This window comes from Nothoprocta perdicaria, unplaced genomic scaffold (genome assembly GCF_003342845.1).
Source record: "Nothoprocta perdicaria isolate Ctin4 unplaced genomic scaffold, notPer1 scaffold_21, whole genome shotgun sequence".
Classification (NCBI taxonomy): Eukaryota; Metazoa; Chordata; class Aves; order Tinamiformes; family Tinamidae; genus Nothoprocta; species Nothoprocta perdicaria.
In genome coordinates, this window is record NW_020455316.1 from 3986417 (window position 1) to 3992226 (window position 5810).

The following is a 5810-nucleotide window of genomic DNA, read 5'->3' on the forward strand; positions in this document are numbered from 1 at the left end:
GGAGAGGGAGGGAGAGGGAGGGAGAGGGAGGGAGAGGGAGATGTACCCAACACTGCAGACCAGGAGATTCAGGCAGGTTAGGGCCCTGCTAACTAAAACAGGCAGATGATGGATGATGCCCATTACCTTCTTCTGGAGGACTGGCCGGGTCTCTCAGCACACTGAATGATGTTGACAGACACACAGACACTCACAGGGGAGATAAGACTGCAACTTGTGCAGTGACAGCAAAGGTACCTCCCAAGCTAGTTGGTTACTGCCAGTTACAGGCAGCAGCTCTCATGCAAGCGTGGTATCCACATCTAAGCACATGAATAACTTGTTTGTAACCCATTTAAAAGTTCAGAAGGTCATGGGTTGCCTGCTAATGGCACTAAGCAAGTGGGCGTCATTGCTGGCTGGGGCACAAAATGCACATCTCTGAGCTGGAGCACAGGAGCATCAGACACTGCTCCAGTTGGGCCACCTGCACCACCCTCCTATCACCAGCATGTTGGCAAAATGCTCACTGCCACTTACCTTCCAAATTGGCTGATGCTGGCTCACTTTACAGGCCACACACCGTGGCTGGTGCACAGCCTGCTGGCTCACACCACCACCACGACCACCAAAGCAAACCTGATGTCGTCTCCATCTGGAACTAGCCTTGTGCGTAGCCTCGATAGCTGCCTCTGGACCTGACCTGCATGAACAACAACAAATCCACGTGGACTGGTCAATATTTTGCTCATTTCTGGAGCAACAGAAACTACCAGCATGATAGACACAAGTAATGTGTTAAATTTTAAAATGAAATGTACATTTGTTTTCTACGTATGTTCATTGTGCTTATCGTCACTTAACAGACTTCACCGAATAAGCACCTCTGGCCCCCTGCAAACCATGAAGGTCCCCAAAGCCAGTCAGAAACACCAAGGTGCCACATTTCAAAGAAAAAAAGCCTTGGTCCAGAAATAACTTAGCAGTGCCATCTGATGCACCAACATCACCAGCAGGCAGCACGAACAACTCAGCAATTGCTGGCAAGGCAAAGATAACAAATTAGGCTGTTCCTCTGAGTGCGCGTGACAGCAACTATATTCTGTGGGGCCGTAAGGTAGGAAACTAGTCATTACCACAACTGCATTCCTTTTTTTCTCCTTGGTCCTTCCCAAGGACTATGAAGGGAGGTTAGAAGGAAAGAAGTCAAGGAAGAAAGCAAGCACAGTTTGTTCTTCAGAGGTTGAAAAGTCCTTGCCTTTCTACAGCTGTACCATACGGCTATGGCTCCTATCAAGCTGTGCCACTCCCAAACACTGACAAGAAAGGGGTCTGCGGGAAATAGCCAGATGAACCTCGCTTCTTGCTAATCCCCAAGATCTTAGACGTACAGGAGGAGAGCAAGTTTTTGCTCTTTTCAAAGGAACACACAATATTCCCTCCTGCAATGAAAGAAGAAAAAGCAAGCAATAGAAAACAAGAAATTTATCAGGAAACACAGCAAGATAATTGGAAACCAACTGTACACTTAACAAATCAATTTCGCACGTCAACTTGAGTGCACAAACCCCCAAGCTTTTCTTGGAGAGAGAAAAGAGTACCAATGTTAACTGCTCACTAGCAGCAGCTTCAAAGTACACTGCAAAACCAAAAACCTCGAAAATCGCTCAGTTTGCCAACTAAGGGGTAGTGATGATGTACGTAAATGCTAGCACCTGTTTAGCAGTTTAGCTTAGAGACTCTCCAGTGGTTATACAGAAACAGATACAAAATGATGCTGTACTATGAGTTCACTTCCTGCAGACAGCCACACGTGTTTGCAAAGTCACAATTTGAGGAGACATGGTATTGTCAGAGAAAAATACCATTTTATCCTTTGTGGCTTCACATCAACAATGAATTCCTTAGGCTCTCAGAAGTTTCAATCTTGCACTGACAGTTAAGGAAAATTTCCCGTGGGAAGTTCCATTCTCAGTGAGGACTTGCTCCTAGGTAGCTTTACATTGATATAAATAGCTCCAGTACTAAAGACCTTAAAATTTCAGCCAAGCATACTGCCCTAAGACAGTATCATCTACAAACAATTAAGAAATACCAGCAATAATTCTATTTATCTCCTGCAGCTAAGAAAAAATTACATAATCTATTCTTAGGCTCCAATTTATAAAGCTGAGTTTCAGCTGAGCTCAGAAAACATTTCGTTGTGACATTCATGTTGGCAAACTGACATACTGCAAGCGTTTACACTTCCATCCAAATATGTCTCTACAAAATTGTCCAGAGATACTGGACACAAGTTGTTCCAGCATGACAGGTTGTTATAGTCATAGTAGGAAACAAGACTACATGTCTTTTTCAGAAAAAAATGCATTTTTCTGAATACAAAGTAAATAAAACTACATCTGAGCAGTTCCCTCTAAAGAGGGAAAGTGATTTGAACAATCATTTCTCATACCCACCATAGCACTTTACAGCTGTTCAGCTACTTCTGGAGGCCCGTGCATTGGCAGAACACAGCAAAGCTACTCAGTGTATAGCTGAGTCCATCCTATTAAAAGTCACCTTCCTCTCATATGTGCACGTGGCACTGTCACAACCCCAGTTCATCTGAGATTACACTATATAACCACACTGTACACTTTCCAAGAGAAACGCTTGCCTTTCCCTCAGCCTAATTTTAGCCTTCCAGAGTAAATAGGTATCTGATTGATATATCATAAAAATACTCAAACAGTTCAAAAACAGATACATTATTTTCCTGAATTTTAAAAACTGCAGATTGGCATTTGCCTTGGTAAAGTGGTCTCCATTTTCTTTTTACTTATTTGTTTCTTTTATCAAATCTATTTCCAGAAATCTTAGCATTGAAACAGAGACATTCTGGAATCCTTATTAACCTAGAAGTGTATCAGTCCAATGTCCTGTTCTGAATAGGGAAGGAGAAAAGCTTCCCTCATGCCAACTCTTAACCAACTTGCCCAACTCACGCTGGTTACTGTTGCAACTGGAATAGCTCCATTATAAGAGGAGCTACTGAGCTAAGCCCTAAGAGCTGAATGTAAAACATCCCGGATATATGTTTCCACACTTTCTAAATGCGGTGCAGCTGTTTGCAGATGTGCACAGTCATGACTGCGCTCAAGACTCATTTCACAGCTCTGTTTTGGCTTTGCATCAATTAAAAGCGAACAAAAGAAAAAAATACACATACACTCACACAAAAAAAAGTCTCAGAATCAAAACTGAATATTTTTCTCCTCTCATTATAAAGCAAGACTTATCTTCACATGATATCCATACTGCTGGAAATCACAGCCATGGTTTGAGTGAGTTCAAGGTGAAAAAATCTCTAGTTTAAGCTCTCATCCACAGTTTCTTTAAAGTCACTGTCTTTCCTGATGCTAAATAATGCTTTTACTTTTCAATTTGAAGAGTCAGTTATGCATCAGTTTCTTCAGCACTCAAAAAAAGGGCAAAAATACAATTTTTCAAGAACTTCTATGCCTGACTGACTTTTATAGCATACAACACATCCAACTCAGTAAAGATTTCAAATAGCCAGTGAAAAGAAGTTGTTTAATAAAAGGCAAATTACCTTGGGACTTTTTCCAAATCAGAACTGTCTGCGTAATTAATTTGTGTTTTCCTATGTTTACATGTGATTCATCCCTCTAGAGCTACTGAAAAGGCAATTTATTGCACTATCCCAAATATAAGTTTTGAATAAATTTGACTACAGCGTACCACTCACCTCCAGCCCAAGGCATACAGGAGTGAGCCTGCAGAATACAGTCCTAATTTATTTGTACTAGAAATTTGCTAGGAACCGCTTATACTGTTGGCTCAAAGGCCAAAAATCCGATTTAAGTTGTTGCCCAAGCTGTAAGAATGTCATCTTTAAACACTTTCTACCACTAACATGCAAACAGTAAAAGAACTGTGGAAGCAAAGTGGAACACTATTTTATGCAACTCCTGACACGGGAGGATGCTTTTGCAACTGGGTATTTTCTGGCAAAAGCTTTATTTTGTATACTTTTTTTTTTTGCTAGTGATCAGCACACCCAGAAGATCCCACTACTTTAGGCAAAAACAGAGCCAGACTATCAACAGACAGTTATGATTCCCCTGGCACCTCTCCAAGCATTTACTCCTGTAGTGAAATTTTTTTCTTTACTCTCTGATTAGGAATATGAATAGAAAAATCACAAACAGACATGAAAAACAAGCAGCATTTGAGTCAATTACCTGACTACCTCAGAGAAGAAACCAAAACAGCTATTGATTTCCATAACAGTTACGCACACTTTGCATCTATCTCCCTGTACACAATCTCCAAGGAGCTCAAAGGAGAGGAATGGATGGGAACAGAGGCAATGGGAAGCCAAAACCGACCAGTATATGGAAAAAAAAAACCCAACCTGAAAGCAGAATGCCTTAATGCACCAGACAACCTAGGATGGGTCTTGTTGAGGCAGTTTTCCCACTGCTGTCCTGTTTCTCCCCTTATCAGCTGGAGTTAAACACTGACCAAACAGATACGTGGCAATGCAAGAGGCAGAAGCGAGGGAATGGATGTGGTGCGGAAGAAAGGTTTGCAGCCTGGCCATAGAGGCTGGTCCTCTCCAGCAGGAAGATAGAGTGTCAGGGCAAGAAGCAGCTCTATAATACCAGCTGTTTACAACAGACACCAGCAGCACCCTGAGCAGGGAGGAGAAAGATTGTTACAGCAGAGGGAGAAAAATAAGAAGTATGAGAGTCAACACAGTACTACAGAAAAGCACAGAAGGAAAATAGAAGCTGTCAGGACTAGGGAAAAGCAAGTTAATGTAAGGTTGCAGTTGGGGGAAAAGCCTTTCTTTCCCTCTAAGATTATAGAGATTTCTTCTAAGGACAGAGGGGGAAAAAAGAATTTTCACATTTTTCAGAAATACTTTAGTTTACATATTGAACAGTCATTCAAATATTCATCAATCAGAGCCGTGAGGGAGAAAAAAAAGGCAGAGACTAGGGAAATAGGGATAAAATCAATTAAACACAATTCTAATGCTTTCCTAGCAAAACTACTCGTTTCTCAGCACTACTCGCTATGCTTCACGACACGTGGATTTAAACAAAATCAGAAACAACTGCTTCAGAAACGCGACGTACCTTCCCGCCGAGGAAACGCTCCTGGAGATGCATCGACGGACTCTCGCAACCTAAAGCCTGAAATCAAATAAAATAAACATTACATAGGGAAGGCGCAGCTCCAGAGCAGCGCCGCGGCGGCGCCAAGATCCGCGCAGGCATCTGCTTTGCCTCGGCGGTTCGGGGAGCCGCCGCGGCGCCGCCCAGAGCGCGAGGGGCAGAAACCGTTGGAGTAACGGACGCCCAACCGTCGCACCTGCCACTGCGCCGCCCCAGCCAATGAATCAGCAGCGGCGGCGCGCGGCAGCCCGGCCCGGGCGGCGCCGCGGGGGCACGTGACGCGGCGGGGCCAATGGGCGCCGCGGGCGGGAGCGGCGGCCGCCTCGAGGAGAGGGCGGCGCGTAACGGTCGCCCGAGAGCCGTTGAGCGGCGCGCGATAAGGCGCGTCCACATTCGCCTTAACGAAGGGTTTGTTGAGGTTCAGGACGGCTTCCTGCAGCTCCCTCACCCTCTCCGTGCTTGGCAGGTGCTATAATCTCTTCATCAGCCTCATAGGCACCAAGGAGTGCAACAACTGCCACCCGTGGTATTTTCAGTCCTGCTCTGGCTCTTACCTTTGGCATCAGTCTCCTCACTGCCTATTTTATATATATTTTTTCTATATATATTTATTTTCTCAGACTTTAATGTGACACACAAGGT

General features: G+C 43.9%; 1 protein-coding gene across 1 annotated transcript in view; it reads right to left on the minus strand.

Annotated features, from left to right (window-relative positions):
• MRAP2 (melanocortin 2 receptor accessory protein 2) overlaps positions 1-5247 on the minus strand; it is a 16776-nt gene extending 11529 nt beyond the window's left edge. Inside the window, exons 1-2 of the mRNA XM_026038475.1 lie at positions 5130-5247; positions 520-682 (exon numbers count right to left, since the gene is read on the minus strand). The gene's annotated coding sequence lies outside the window, so the exon portion shown is untranslated. The remainder of the gene's footprint in view (positions 1-519; positions 683-5129) is intronic.
• Between the last annotated feature and the right edge of the window lie 563 nt (positions 5248-5810).